Raw genomic sequence first — 17,651 nt, forward strand, 5'->3', positions numbered from 1 at the left:
AATAACACTTAAGAAAGGTGTTCTGGTAAAGATATAGTACATTAACAATAACACTTAAGAAAGGTGTTCTGGTAAAGATATAGTACATTAATAATAACACTTAAGAAAGGTGTTCTGGTAAAGATATAGTACATTAACAATAACACTTAAGAAAGGTGTTCTGGTAAAGATATAGTACATTAACAATAACACTTAAGAAAGGTGTTCTGGTAAAGATATAGTACATTAACAATAACACTTAAGAAAGGTGTTCTGGTAAAGATATAGTACATTAACAATAACACTTAAGAAAGGTGTTCTGGTAAAGATATAGTACATTAATAATAACACTTAAGAAAGGTGTTCTGGTAAAGATATAGTACATTAATAATAACACTTAAGAAAGGTGTTCTGGTAAAGATATAGTACATTAACAATAACACTTAAGAAAGGTGTTCTGGTAAAGATATAGTACATTAACAATAACACTTAAGAAAGGTGTTCTGGTAAAGATATAGTACATTAATAATAACACTTAAGAAAGGTGTTCTGGTAAAGATATAGTACATTAATAATAACACTTAAGAAAGGTGTTCTGGTAAAGATATAGTACATTAACAATAACACTTAAGAAAGGTGTTCTGGTAAAGATATAGTACATTAATAATAACACTTAAGAAAGGTGTTCTGGTAAAGATATAGTACATTAATAATAACACTTAAGAAAGGTGTTCTGGTAAAGATATAGTACATTAATAATAACACTTAAGAAAGGTGTTCTGGTAAAGATATAGTACATTAACAATAACACTTAAGAAAGGTGTTCTGGTAAAGATATAGTACATTAACAATAACACTTAAGAAAGGTGTTCTGGTAAAGATATAGTACATTAACAATAACACTTAAGAAAGGTGTTCTGGTAAAGATATAGTACATTAACAATAACACTTAAGAAAGGTGTTCTGGTAAAGATATAGTACATTAACAATAACACTTAAGAAAGGTGTTCTGGTAAAGATATAGTACATTAACAATAACACTTAAGAAAGGTGTTCTGGTAAAGATATAGTACATTAACAATAACACTTAAGAAAGGTGTTCTGGTAAAGATATAGTACATTAACAATAACACTTAAGAAAGGTGTTCTGGTAAAGATATAGTACATTAATAATAACACTTAAGAAAGGTGTTCTGGTAAAGATATAGTACATTAACAATAACACTTAAGAAAGGTGTTCTGGTAAAGATATAGTACATTAATAATAACACTTAAGAAAGGTGTTCTGGTAAAGATATAGTACATTAACAATAACACTTAAGAAAGGTGTTCTGGTAAAGATATAGTACATTAACAATAACACTTAAGAAAGGTGTTCTGGTAAAGATATAGTACATTAACAATAACACTTAAGAAAGGTGTTCTGGTAAAGATATAGTACATTAATAATAACACTTAAGAAAGGTGTTCTGGTAAAGATATAGTAAGAAAGGTGTTCAAAGATTAAGAAAGGTGTTCAATAACACTTAAGAAAGGTGTTCTGGTAAAGATATAGTACACTTAAGAAAGGTGTTCTGGTAAAGATATAGTACATTAATAATAACACTTAAGAAAGGTGTTCTGGTAATATAGTACACTTAAGAAAGGTGTTCTGGTAAAGATATAGTACATTAACAATAACACTTAGGAAAGGTGTTCTGGTGAAGATATAGTACATTAATAATAACACTTAAGAAAGGTGTTCTGGTAAAGATATAGTACATTAATAATAACACTTAAGAAAGGTGTTCTGGTAAAGATATAGTACATTAATTAACACTTAAGAAAGGTGTTCTGGTAACAATAACACTTAAGAAAGGTGTTCTGGTAAAGATATAGTACAACAATAACACTTAAGAAAGGTGTTCTGGTAAAGATATAGTACATTAATAATAACACTTAAGAAAGGTGTTCTGGTAAAGATATAGTACATTAAAAGATATAGTACAATAACACTTAAGAAAGGTGTTCTGGTAAAGATATAGTACATTAACAATAACACTTAAGAAAGGTGTTCTGGTAAAGATATAGTACATTAACAATAACACTTAAGAAAGGTGTTCTGGTAAAGATATAGTACATTAATAATAACACTTAAGAAAGGTGTTCTGGTAAAGATATAGTACATTAAGAAAGGTGTTCTGGTAAAGATATAGTACAATAATAACACTTAAGAAAGGTGTTCTGGTAAAGATATAGTACATTAACTAACACTTAAGAAAGGTGTTCTGGTAAAGATATAGTACATTAACAATAACACTTAAGAAAGGTGTTCTGGTAAAGATATAGTACATTAACAATAACACTTAAGAAAGGTGTTCTGGTAAAGATATAGTACATTAACAATAACACTTAAGAAAGGTGTTCTGGTAAAGATATAGTACATTAACAATAACACTTAAGAAAGGTGTTCTGGTAAAGATATAGTACATTAATAATAACACTTAAGAAAGGTGTTCTGGTAAAGATATAGTACATTAATAATAACACTTAAGAAAGGTGTTCTGGTAAAGATATAGTACATTAATAATAACACTTAAGAAAGGTGTTCTGGTAAAGATATAGTACATTAACAATAACACTTAAGAAAGGTGTTCTGGTAAAGATATGGTATATTAATAATAACACTTAAGAAAGGTGTTCTGGTAAAGATATAGTACATTAACAATAACACTTAAGAAAGGTGTTCTGGTAAAGATATAGTACATTAATAATAACACTTAAGAAAGGTGTTCTGGTAAAGATATAGTACATTAACAATAACACTTAAGAAAGGTGTTCTGGTAAAGATATAGTACATTAACAATAACACTTAAGAAAGGTGTTCTGGTAAAGATATAGTACATTAACAATAACACTTAAGAAAGGTGTTCTGGTAAAGATATAGTACATTAACAATAACACTTAAGAAAGGTGTTCTGGTAAAGATATAGTACATTAATAATAACACTTAAGAAAGGTGTTCTGGTAAAGATATAGTACATTAACAATAACACTTAAGAAAGGTGTTCTGGTAAAGATATAGTACATTAACAATAACACTTAAGAAAGGTGTTCTGGTAAAGATATAGTACATTAACAATAACACTTAAGAAAGGTGTTCTGGTAAAGATATAGTACATTAATAATAACACTTAAGAAAGGTGTTCTGGTAAAGATATAGTACATTAATAATAACACTTAAGAAAGGTGTTCTGGTAAAGATATAGTACATTAACAATAACACTTAAGAAAGGTGTTCTGGTAAAGATATAGTACATTAATAATAACACTTAAGAAAGGTGTTCTGGTAAAGATATAGTACATTAACAATAACACTTAAGAAAGGTGTTCTGGTAAAGATATAGTACATTAACAATAACACTTAAGAAAGGTGTTCTGGTAAAGATATAGTACATTAATAATAACACTTAAGAAAGGTGTTCTGGTAAAGATATAGTATTAACAATAACACTTAAGAAAGGTGTTCTGGTAAAGATATAGTACATTAACTTAAGAAAGGTGTTCTGGTAAAGATATAGTACATTAACAATAACACTTAAGAAAGGTGTTCTGGTAAAGATATAGTACATTAATAATAACACTTAAGAAAGGTGTTCTGGTAAAGATATAGTACATTAATAATAACACTTAAGAAAGGTGTTCTGGTAAAGATATACTTAAGAAAGGTGTTCTGGTAAAGATATAGTACATTAACAATAACACTTAAGAAAGGTGTTCTGGTAAAGATATAGTACATTAACAATAACACTTAAGAAAGGTGTTCTGGTAAAGATATAGTACATTAACAATAACACTTAAGAAAGGTGTTCTGGTAAAGATATAGTACATTAATAATAACACTTAAGAAAGGTGTTCTGGTAAAGATATAGTACATTAATAATAACACTTAAGAAAGGTGTTCTGGTAAAGATATAGTACATATAACATTAATAATAACACACTTAAGAAAGGTGTTCTGGTAAAGATATAGTACATTAACAATAACACTTAAGAAAGGTGTTCTGGTAAAGATATAGTACATTAACAATAACACTTAAGAAAGGTGTTCTGGTAAAGATATAGTACATTAACAATAACACTTAAGAAAGGTGTTCTGGTAAAGATATAGTACATTAATAATAACACTTAAGAAAGGTGTTCTGGTAAAGATATAGTACATTAATAATAACACTTAAGAAAGGTGTTCTGGTAAAGATATAGTACATTAATAATAACACTTAAGAAAGGTGTTCTGGTAAAGATATAGTACATTAACAATAACACTTAAGAAAGGTGTTCTGGTAAAGATATAGTACATTAACAATAACACTTAAGAAAGGTGTTCTGGTAAAGATATAGTACATTAATAATAACACTTAAGAAAGGTGTTCTGGTAAAGATATAGTACATTAATAATAACACTTAAGAAAGGTGTTCTGGTAAAGATATAGTACATTAACAATAACACTGGTAAAGAATAGGTGTTCTGGTAAAGATATAGTACATTAACAATAACACTTAAGAAAGGTGTTCTGGTAAAGATATAGTACATTAACAATAACACTTAAGAAAGGTGTTCTGGTAAAGATATAGTACATTAACAATAACACTTAAGAAAGGTGTTCTGGTAAAGATATAGTACATTAACAATAACACTTAAGAAAGGTGTTCTGGTAAAGATATAGTACATTAACAATAACACTTAAGAAAGGTGTTCTGGTAAAGATATAGTACATTAACAATAACACTTAAGAAAGGTGTTCTGGTAAAGATATAGTACATTAATAATAACACTTAAGAAAGGTGTTCTGGTAAAGATATAGTACATTAACAATAACACTTAAGAAAGGTGTTCTGGTAAAGATATAGTACATTAACAATAACACTTAAGAAAGGTGTTCTGGTAAAGATATAGTACATTAACAATAACACTTAAGAAAGGTGTTCTGGTAAAGATATAGTACATTAACAATAACACTTAAGAAAGGTGTTCTGGTAAAGATATAGTACATTAATAATAACACTTAAGAAAGGTGTTCTGGTAAAGATATAGTACATTAACAATAACACTTAAGAAAGGTGTTCTGGTAAAGATATAGTACATTAACAATAACACTTAAGAAAGGTGTTCTGGTAAAGATATAGTACATTAACAATAACACTTAAGAAAGGTGTTCTGGTAAAGATATAGTACATTAATAATAACACTTAAGAAAGGTGTTCTGGTAAAGATATAGTACATTAATAATAACACTTAAGAAAGGTGTTCTGGTAAAGATATAGTACATTAACAATAACACTTAAGAAAGGTGTTCTGGTAAAGATATAGTACATTAACAATAACACTTAAGAAAGGTGTTCTGGTAAAGATATAGTACATTAATAATAACACTTAAGAAAGGTGTTCTGGTAAAGATATAGTACATTAACAATAACACTTAAGAAAGGTGTTCTGGTAAAGATATAGTACATTAACAATAACACTTAAGAAAGGTGTTCTGGTAAAGATATAGTACATTAACAATAACACTTAAGAAAGGTGTTCTGGTAAAGATATAGTACATTAACAATAACACTTAAGAAAGGTGTTCTGGTAAAGATATAGTACATTAACAATAACACTTAAGAAAGGTGTTCTGGTAAAGATATAGTACATTAACAATAACACTTAAGAAAGGTGTTCTGGTAAAGATATAGTACATTAACAATAACACTTAAGAAAGGTGTTCTGGTAAAGATATAGTACATTAACAATAACACTTAAGAAAGGTGTTCTGGTAAAGATATAGTACATTAACAATAACACTTAAGAAAGGTGTTCTGGTAAAGATATAGTACATTAATAATAACACTTAAGAAAGGTGTTCTGGTAAAGATATAGTACATTAACAATAACACTTAAGAAAGGTGTTCTGGTAAAGATATAGTACATTAATAATAACACTTAAGAAAGGTGTTCTGGTAAAGATATAGTACATTAACAATAACACTTAAGAAAGGTGTTCTGGTAAAGATATAGTACATTAACAATAACACTTAAGAAAGGTGTTCTGGTAAAGATATAGTACATTAACAATAACACTTAAGAAAGGTGTTCTGGTAAAGATATAGTACATTAATAATAACACTTAAGAAAGGTGTTCTGGTAAAGATATAGTACATTAACAATAACACTTAAGAAAGGTGTTCTGGTAAAGATATAGTACATTAATAATAACACTTAATAAAGATATACACTTAAGAAAGGTGTTCTGGTAAAGATATAGTACATTAACAATAACACTTAAGAAAGGTGTTCTGGTAAAGATATAGTACATTAACAATAACACTTAAGAAAGGTGTTCTGGTAAAGATATAGTACATTAACAATAACACTTAAGAAAGGTGTTCTGGTAAAGATATAGTACATTAACAATAACACTTAAGAAAGGTGTTCTGGTAAAGATATAGTACATTAATAATAACACTTAAGAAAGGTGTTCTGGTAAAGATATAGTACATTAACAATAACACTTAAGAAAGGTGTTCTGGTAAAGATATAGTACATTAACAATAACACTTAAGAAAGGTGTTCTGGTAAAGATATAGTACATTAACAATAACACTTAAGAAAGGTGTTCTGGTAAAGATATAGTACATTAACAATAACACTTAAGAAAGGTGTTCTGGTAAAGATATAGTACATTAACAATAACACTTAAGAAAGGTGTTCTGGTAAAGATATAGTACATTAACAATAACACTTAAGAAAGGTGTTCTGGTAAAGAATATAAGAAAGGTGTTCTGGTAAAGTATAGTACATTAATAATAACACTTAAGAAAGGTGTTCTGGTAAAGATATAGTACATTAACAATAACACTTAAGAAAGGTGTTCTGGTAAAGATATAGTACATTAACAATAACACTTAAGAAAGGTGTTCTGGTAAAGATATAGTACATTAATAATAACACTTAAGAAAGGTGTTCTGGTAAAGATATAGTACATTAACAATAACACTTAAGAAAGGTGTTCTGGTAAAGATATAGTACATTAACAATAACACTTAAGAAAGGTGTTCTGGTAAATATATAGTACATTAACAATAACACTTAAGAAAGGTGTTCTGGTAAAGATATATATAGTACACTTAAGAAAGGTGTTCTGGTAAAGATAACACTAACACTTAAGAAAGGTGTTCTGGTAAAGATATAGTACATTAACAATAACACTTAAGAAAGGTGTTCTGGTAAAGATATAGTACATTAACAATAACACTTAAGAAAGGTGTTCTGGTAAAGATATAGTACATTAATAATAACACTTAAGAAAGGTGTTCTGGTAAAGATATAGTACATTAATAATAACACTTAAGAAAGGTGTTCTGGTAAAGATATAGTACATTAAGAAAGGTGTTCTGGTAAAGATATAGTACATTAATAACACTTAAAGAAAGGTGTTCTGGTAAAGATATAGTACATTAATAATAACACTTAAGAAAGGTGTTCTGGTAAAGATATAGTACATTAATAATAACACTTAAGAAAGGTGTTCTGGTAAAGATATAGTACATTAATAATAACACTTAAGAAAGGTGTTCTGGTAAAGATATAGTACATTAACAATAACACTTAAGAAAGGTGTTCTGGTAAAGATATAGTACATTAACAATAACACTTAAGAAAGGTGTTCTGGTAAAGATATAGTACATTAAATAATAACACTTAAGAAAGGTGTTCTGGTAAAGATATAGTACATTAACAATAACACTTAAGAAAGGTGTTCTGGTAAAGATATAGTACATTAACAATAACACTTAAGAAAGGTGTTCTGGTAAAGATATAGTACATTAATAATAACACTTAAGAAAGGTGTTCTGGTAAAGATATAGTACATTAATAATAACACTTAAAGAAAGGTGTTCTGGTAAAGATATAGTACATTAACAATAACACTTAAGAAAGGTGTTCTTGTAAATATATAGTACATTAACAATAACACTTAAGAAAGGTGTTCTGGTAAAGATATAGTACATTAATAATAACACTTAAGAAAGGTGTTCTGGTAAAGATATAGTACATTAACAATAACACTTAAGAAAGGTGTTCTGGTAAAGATATAGTACATTAACAATAACATTTAAGAAAGGTGTTCTGGTAAAGATATAGTACATTAATAATAACACTTAAGAAAGGTGTTCTGGTAAAGATATAGTACATTAACAATAACACTTAAGAAAGGTGTTCTGGTAAAGATATAGTACATTAATAATAACACTTAAGAAAGGTGTTCTGGTAAAGATATAGTACATTAACAATAACACTTAAGAAAGGTGTTCTGGTAAAGATATAGTACATTAACAATAACACTTAAGAAAGGTGTTCTGGTAAAGATATAGTACATTAACAATAACACTTAAGAAAGGTGTTCTGGTAAAGATATAGTACATTAATAATAACACTTAAGAAAGGTGTTCTGGTAAAGATATAGTACATTAACAATAACACTTAAGAAAGGTGTTCTGGTAAAGATATAGTACATTAACAATAACACTTAAGAAAGGTGTTCTGGTAAAGATATAGTACATTAACAATAACACTTAAGAAAGGTGTTCTGGTAAAGATATAGTACATTAACAATAACACTTAAGAAAGGTGTTCTGGTAAAGATATAGTACATTAACAATAACACTTAAGAAAGGTGTTCTGGTAAAGATATAGTACATTAACAATAACACTTAAGAAAGGTGTTCTGGTAAAGATATAGTACATTAATAATAACACTTAAGAAAGGTGTTCTGGTAAAGATATAGTACATTAATAATAACACTTAAGAAAGGTGTTCTGGTAAAGATATAGTACATTAATAATAACACTTAAGAAAGGTGTTCTGGTAAAGATATAGTACATTAATAATAACACTTAAGAAAGGTGTTCTGGTAAAGATATAGTACATTAATAATAACACTTAAGAAAGGTGTTCTGGTAAAGATATAGTACATTAATAATAACACTTAAGAAAGGTGTTCTGGTAAAGATATAGTACATTAATAATAACACTTAAGAAAGGTGTTCTGGTAAAGATATAGTACATTAATAAATAACACTTAAGAAAGGTGTTCTGGTAAAGATATAGTACATTAACAATAACACTTAAGAAAGGTGTTCTGGTAAAGATATAGTACATTAACAATAACACTTAAGAAAGGTGTTCTGGTAAAGATATAGTACATTAACAATAACACTTAAGAAAGGTGTTCTGGTAAAGATATACACATTAATAATAACACTTAAGAAAGGTGTTCTGGTAAAGATATAGTACATTAACAATAACACTTAAGAAAGGTGTTCTGGTAAAGATATAGTACATTAATAATAACACTTAAGAAAGGTGTTCTGGTAAAGATATAGTACATTAACAATAACACTTAAGAAAGGTGTTCTGGTAAAGATATAGTACATTAATAATAACACTTAAGAAAGGTGTTCTGGTAAAGATATAGTACATTAACAATAACACTTAAGAAAGGTGTTCTGGTAAAGATATAGTACATTAACAATAACACTTAAGAAAGGTGTTCTGGTAAAGATATAGTACATTAACAATAACACTTAAGAAAGGTGTTCTGGTAAAGATATAGTACATTAACAATAACACTTAAGAAAGGTGTTCTGGTAAAGATATAGTACATTAACAATAACACTTAAGAAAGGTGTTCTGGTAAAGATATAGTACATTAACAATAACACTTAAGAAAGGTGTTCTGGTAAAGATATAGTACATTAACAATAACACTTAAGAAAGGTGTTCTGGTAAAGATATAGTACATTAACAATAACACTTAAGAAAGGTGTTCTGGTAAAGATATAGTACATTAATAATAACACTTAAGAAAGGTGTTCTGGTAAAGATATAGTACATTAACAATAACACTTAAGAAAGGTGTTCTGGTAAAGATATAGTACATTAATAATAACACTTAAGAAAGGTGTTCTGGTAAAGATATAGTACATTAACAATAACACTTAAGAAAGGTGTTCTGGTAAAGATATAGTACATTAACAATAACACTTAAGAAAGGTGTTCTGGTAAAGATATAGTACATTAACAATAACACTTAAGAAAGGTGTTCTGGTAAAGATATAGTACATTAACAATAACACTTAAGAAAGGTGTTCTGGTAAAGATATAGTACATTAACAATAACACTTAAGAAAGGTGTTCTGGTAAAGATATAGTACATTAACAATAACACTTAAGAAAGGTGTTCTGGTAAAGATATAGTACATTAATAATAACACTTAAGAAAGGTGTTCTGGTAAAGATATAGTACATTAACAATAACACTTAAGAAAGGTGTTCTGGTAAAGATATAGTACAACAATTAAAGAATAACACTTAAGAAAGGTGTTCTGGTAAAGATATAGTACATTAACAATAACACTTAAGAAAGGTGTTCTGGTAAAGATATAGTACATTAACAATAACACTTAAGAAAGGTGTTCTGGTAAAGATATAGTACATTAATAATAACACTTAAGAAAGGTGTTCTGGTAAAGATATAGTACATTAACAATAACACTTAAGAAAGGTGTTCTGGTAAAGATATAGTACATTAACAATAACACTTAAGAAAGGTGTTCTGGTAAAGATATAGTACATTAATAATAACACTTAAGAAAGGTGTTCTGGTAAAGATATAGTACATTAACAATAACACTTAAGAAAGGTGTTCTGGTAAAGATATAGTACATTAACAATAACACTTAAGAAAGGTGTTCTGGTAAAGATATAGTACATTAACAATAACACTTATAGTAATTAATAATAACACTTAAGAAAGGTGTTCTGGTAAAGATATAGTACATTAAAGATATAGTACAATAATAACACTTAAGAAAGGTGTTCTGGTAAAGATATAGTACATTAACAATAACACTTAAGAAAGGTGTTCTGGTAAAGATATAGTACATTAATAATAACACTTAAAGAAAGGTGTTCTAACACTTAAGGTAAAGATATAGTACATTAATAATAACACTTAAGAAAGGTGTTCTGGTAAAGATATAGTACATTAACAATAACACTTAAGAAAGGTGTTCTGGTAAAGATATAGTACATTAACAATAACACTTAAGAAAGGTGTTCTGGTAAAGATATAGTACATTAACAATAACACTTAAGAAAGGTGTTCTGGTAAAGATATAGTACATTAACAATAACACTTAAGAAAGGTGTTCTGGTAAAGATATAGTACATTAACAATAACACTTAAGAAAGGTGTTCTGGTAAAGATATAGTACATTAACAATAACACTTAAGAAAGGTGTTCTGGTAAAGATATAGTACATTAACAATAACACTTAAGAAAGGTGTTCTGGTAAAGATATAGTACATTAACAATAACACTTAAGAAAGGTGTTCTGGTAAAGATATAGTACATTAATAATAACACTTAAGAAAGGTGTTCTGGTAAAGATATAGTACATTAATAATAACACTTAAGAAAGGTGTTCTGGTAAAGATATAGTACATATAACAATAACAACACTTAAGAAAGGTGTTCTGGTAAAGATATAGTACATTAATAATAACACTTAAGAAAGGTGTTCTGGTAAAGATATAGTACATTAATAATAACACTTAAGAAAGGTGTTCTGGTAAAGATATAGTACATTAATAATAACACTTAAGTGTTCTGGTAAAGATATAGTACATTAACAATAACACTTAAGAAAGGTGTTCTGGTAAAGATATAGTACATTAACAATAACACTTAAGAAAGGTGTTCTGGTAAAGATATAGTACATTAATTAATAATAACACTTAAGAAAGGTGTTCTGGTAAAGATATAGTACATTAACAATAACACTTAAGAAAGGTGTTCTGGTAAAGATATAGTACATTAACAATAACACTTAAGAAAGGTGTTCTGGTAAAGATATAGTACATTAACAATAACACTTAAGAAAGGTGTTCTGGTAAAGATATAGTACATTAACAATAACACTTAAGAAAGGTGTTCTGGTAAAGATATAGTACATTAACAATAACACTTAAGAAAGGTGTTCTGGTAAAGATATAGTACATTAATAATAACACTTAAGAAAGGTGTTCTGGTAAAGATATAGTACATTAACAATAACACTTAAGAAAGGTGTTCTGGTAAAGATATAGTACATTAATAATAACACTTAAGAAAGGTGTTCTGGTAAAGATATAGTACATTAATAATAACACTTAAGAAAGGTGTTCTGGTAAAGATATAGTACATTAACAATAACACTTAAGAAAGGTGTTCTGGTAAAGATATAGTACATTAATAATAACACTTAAGAAAGGTGTTCTGGTAAAGATATAGTACATTAACAATAACACTTAAGAAAGGTGTTCTGGTAAAGATATAGTACATTAATAATAACACTTAAGAAAGGTGTTCTGGTAAAGATATAGTACATTAATAATAACACTTAAGAAAGGTGTTCTGGTAAAGATATAGTACATTAATAATAACACTTAAGAAAGGTGTTCTGGTAAAGATATAGTACATTAACAATAACACTTAAGAAAGGTGTTCTGGTAAAGATATAGTACATTAATAATAACACTTAAGAAAGGTGTTCTGGTAAAGATATAGTACATTAATAATAACACTTAAGAAAGGTGTTCTGGTAAAGATATAGTACATTAACAATAACACTTAAGAAAGGTGTTCTGGTAAAGATATAGTACATTAATAATAACACTTAAGAAAGGTGTTCTGGTAAAGATATAGTACATTAATAATAACACTTAAGAAAGGTGTTCTGGTAAAGATATAGTACATTAATAACAATAACACTTAAGAAAGGTGTTCTGGTAAAGATATAGTACATTAACAATAACACTTAAGAAAGGTGTTCTGGTAAAGATATAGTACATTAATAATAACACTTAAGAAAGGTGTTCTGGTAAAGATATAGTACATTAACAATAACACTTAAGAAAGGTGTTCTGGTAAAGATATAGTACATTAATAATAACACTTAAGAAAGGTGTTCTGGTAAAGATATAGTACATTAACAATAACACTTAAGAAAGGTGTTCTGGTAAAGATATAGTACATTAATAATAACACTTAAGAAAGGTGTTCTGGTAAAGATATAGTACATTAACAATAACACTTAAGAAAGGTGTTCTGGTAAAGATATAGTACACTTAAGAAAGGTGTTCTGGTAAAGATAACAACTAACACTTAAGAAAGGTGTTCTGGTAAAGATATAGTACATTAATAATAACACTTAAGAAAGGTGTTCTGGTAAAGATATAGTACATTAACAATAACACTTAAGAAAGGTGTTCTGGTAAAGATATAGTACATTAATAATAACACTTAAGAAAGGTGTTCTGGTAAAGATATAGTACATTAATAATAACACTTAAGAAAGGTGTTCTGGTAAAGATATAGTACATTAATAATAACACTTAAGAAAGGTGTTCTGGTAAAGATATAGTACATTAACAATAACACTTAAGAAAGGTGTTCTGGTAAAGATATAGTACATTAAGAAAGGTGTTCAATAACACTTAAGAAAGGTGTTCTGGTAAAGATATAGTACATTAACAATAACACTTAAGAAAGGTGTTCTGGTAAAGATATAGTACATTAACAATAACACTTAAGAAAGGTGTTCTGGTAAAGATATAGTACATTAACAATAACACTTAAGAAAGGTGTTCTGGTAAAGATATAGTACATTAACAATAACACTTAAGAAAGGTGTTCTGGTAAAGATATAGTACATTAACAATAACACTTAAGAAAGGTGTTCTGGTAAAGATATAGTACATTAATAATAACACTTAAGAAAGGTGTTCTGGTAAAGATATAGTACATTAACAATAACACTTAAGAAAGGTGTTCTGGTAAAGATATAGTACATTAACAATAACACTTAAGAAAGGTGTTCTGGTAAAGATATAGTACATTAATAATAACACTTAAGAAAGGTGTTCTGGTAAAGATATAGTACATTAACAATAACACTTAAGAAAGGTGTTCTGGTAAAGATATAGTACATTAACAATAACACTTAAGAAAGGTGTTCTGGTAAAGATATAGTACATTAACAATAACACTTAAGAAAGGTGTTCTGGTAAAGATATAGTACATTAACAATAACACTTAAGAAAGGTGTTCTGGTAAAGATATAGTACAAAGGTAAAGAATAACACTTAACAAAGAAAGGTGTTCTGGTAAAGATATAGTACATTAACAATAACACTTAAGAAAGGTGTTCTGGTAAAGATATAGTACATTAATAATAACACTTAAGAAAGGTGTTCTGGTAAAGATATAGTACAACAATAACACTTAAGAAAGGTGTTCTGGTAAAGATATAGTACACACTTAAGAAAGGTGTTCTGGTAAAGATATAGTACATTAATAATAACACTTAAGAAAGGTGTTCTGGTAAAGATATAGTACATTAATAATAACACTTAAGAAAGGTGTTCTGGTAAAGATATAGTACATTAATAATAACACTTAAGAAAGGTGTTCTGGTAAAGATATAGTACACTAACACTTAAGAAAGGTGTTCTGGTAAAGATATAGTACATTAATAATAACACTTAAGAAAGGTGTTCTGGTAAAGATATAGTACATTAATAATAACACTTAAGAAAGGTGTTCTGGTAAAGATATAGTACATTAACAATAACACTAAGAAAGGTGTTCTGGTAAAGATATAGTACTTAAACACTTAAGAAAGGTGTTCTGGTAAAGATATAGTACATTAATAATAACACTTAAGAAAGGTGTTCTGGTAAAGATATAGTACATTAATAATAACACTTAAGAAAGGTGTTCTGGTAAAGATATAGTACATTAATAATAACACTTAAGAAAGGTGTTCTGGTAAAGATATAGTACATTAATAATAACACTTAAGAAAGGTGTTCTGGTAAAGATATAGTACATTAACAATAACACTTAAGAAAGGTGTTCTGGTAAAGATATAGTACATTAATAATAACACTTAAGAAAGGTGTTCTGGTAAAGATATAGTACATTAATAATAACACTTAAGAAAGGTGTTCTGGTAAAGATATAGTACATTAACAATAACACTTAAGAAAGGTGTTCTGGTAAAGATATATTAACAATAACACTTAAGAAAGGTGTTCAAAGATATAACAATAACACTTAAGAAAGGTGTTCTGGTAAAGATATAGTACATTAACAATAACACTTAAGAAAGGTGTTCTGGTAAAGATATAGTACATTAACAATAACACTTAAGAAAGGTGTTCTGGTAAAGATATAGTACATTAACAATAACACTTAAGAAAGGTGTTCTGGTAAAGATATAGTACATTAACAATAACACTTAAGAAAGGTGTTCTGGTAAAGATATAGTACATTAATAATAACACTTAAGAAAGGTGTTCTGGTAAAGATATAGTACATTAATAATAACACTTAAGAAAGGTGTTCTGGTAAAGATATAGTACATTAATAATAACACTTAAGAAAGGTGTTCTGGTAAAGATATAGTACATTAATAATAACACTTAAGAAAGGTGTTCTGGTAAAGATATAGTACATTAACAATAACACTTAAGAAAGGTGTTCTGGTAAAGATATAGTACATTAATAATAACACTTAAGAAAGGTGTTCTGGTAAAGATATAGTACATTAACAATAACACTTAAGAAAGGTGTTCTGGTAAAGATATAGTACATTAATAATAACACTTAAGAAAGGTGTTCTGGTAAAGATATAGTACATTAACAATAACACTTAAGAAAGGTGTTCTGGTAAAGATATAGTACATTAATAATAACACTTAAGAAAGGTGTTCTGGTAAAGATATAGTACATTAACAATAACACTTAAGAAAGGTGTTCTGGTAAAGATATAGTACATTAACAATAACACTTAAGAAAGGTGTTCTGGTAAAGATATAGTACATTAACAATAACACTTAAGAAAGGTGTTCTGGTAAAGATATAGTACATTAACAATAACACTTAAGAAAGGTGTTCTGGTAAAGATATAGTACATTAACAATAACACTTAAGAAAGGTGTTCTGGTAAAGATATAGTACATTAACAATAACACTTAAGAAAGGTGTTCTGGTAAAGATATAGTACATTAACAATAACACTTAAGAAAGGTGTTCTGGTAAAGATATAGTACATTAACAATAACACTTAAGAAAGGTGTTCTGGTAAAGATATAGTACATTAACAATAACACTTAAGAAAGGTGTTCTGGTAAAGATATAGTACATTAATAACACTAACACTGGTAAAGAAAGGTGTTCTGGTAAAGATATAGTACATTAATAATAATAACACTTAAGAAAGGTGTTCTGGTAAAGATATAGTACATTAATAATAACACTTAAGAAAGGTGTTCTGGTAAAGATATAGTACATTAAGAAAGGTGTTCTGGTAAAGATATAGTACATTAATAATAACACTTAAGAAAGGTGTTCTGGTAAAGATATAGTACATTAACAATAACACTTAAGAAAGGTGTTCTGGTAAAGATATAGTACATTAATAATAACACTTAATAATAACACTTAAGAAAGGTGTTCTGGTAAAGATATAGTACATTAACAATAACACTTAAGAAAGGTGTTCTGGTAAAGATATAGTACATTAACAATAACACTTAAGAAAGGTGTTCTGGTAAAGATATAGTACATTAACAATAACACTTAAGAAAGGTGTTCTGGTAAAGATATAGTACATTAACAATAACACTTAAGAAAGGTGTTCTGGTAAAGATATAGTACATTAACAATAACACTTAAGAAAGGTGTTCTGGTAAAGATATAGTACATTAATAATAACACTTAAGAAAGGTGTTCTGGTAAAGATATAGTACATTAACAATAACACTTAAGAAAGGTGTTCTGGTAAAGATATAGTACATTAATAATAACACTTAAGAAAGGTGTTCTGGTAAAGATATAGTACATTAATAATAACACTTAAGAAAGGTGTTCTGGTAAAGATATAGTACATTAATAATAACACTTAAGAAAGGTGTTCTGGTAAAGATATAGTACATTAATAATAACACTTAAGAAAGGTGTTCTGGTAAAGATATAGTACATTAATAATAACACTTAAGAAAGGTGTTCTGGTAAAGATATAGTACATTAACAATAACACTTAAGAAAGGTGTTCTGGTAAAGATATAGTACATTAACTTAACACTTAAGAAAGGTGTTCTGGTAAAGATATAGTACATTAACAATAACACTTAAGAAAGGTGTTCTGGTAAAGATATAGTACATTAATAATAACACTTAAGAAAGGTGTTCTGGTAAAGATATAGTACATTAACAATAACACTTAAGAAAGGTGTTCTGGTAAAGATATAGTACATTAATAATAACACTTAAGAAAGGTGTTCTGGTAAAGATATAGTACATTAATAATAACACTTAAGAAAGGTGTTCTGGTAAAGATATAGTACAATAATAACACTTAAGAAAGGTGTTCTGGTAAAGATATAGTACATTAATAATAACACTTAAGAAAGGTGTTCTGGTAAAGATATAGTACATTAACAATAACACTTAAGAAAGGTGTTCTGGTAAAGATATAGTACATTAACAATAACACTTAAGAAAGGTGTTCTGGTAAAGATATAGTACATTAATAATAA

This window comes from Tachypleus tridentatus, chromosome 9 (genome assembly GCF_004210375.1).
Source record: "Tachypleus tridentatus isolate NWPU-2018 chromosome 9, ASM421037v1, whole genome shotgun sequence".
Lineage (NCBI taxonomy): Eukaryota > Metazoa > Arthropoda > Merostomata > Xiphosura > Limulidae > Tachypleus > Tachypleus tridentatus.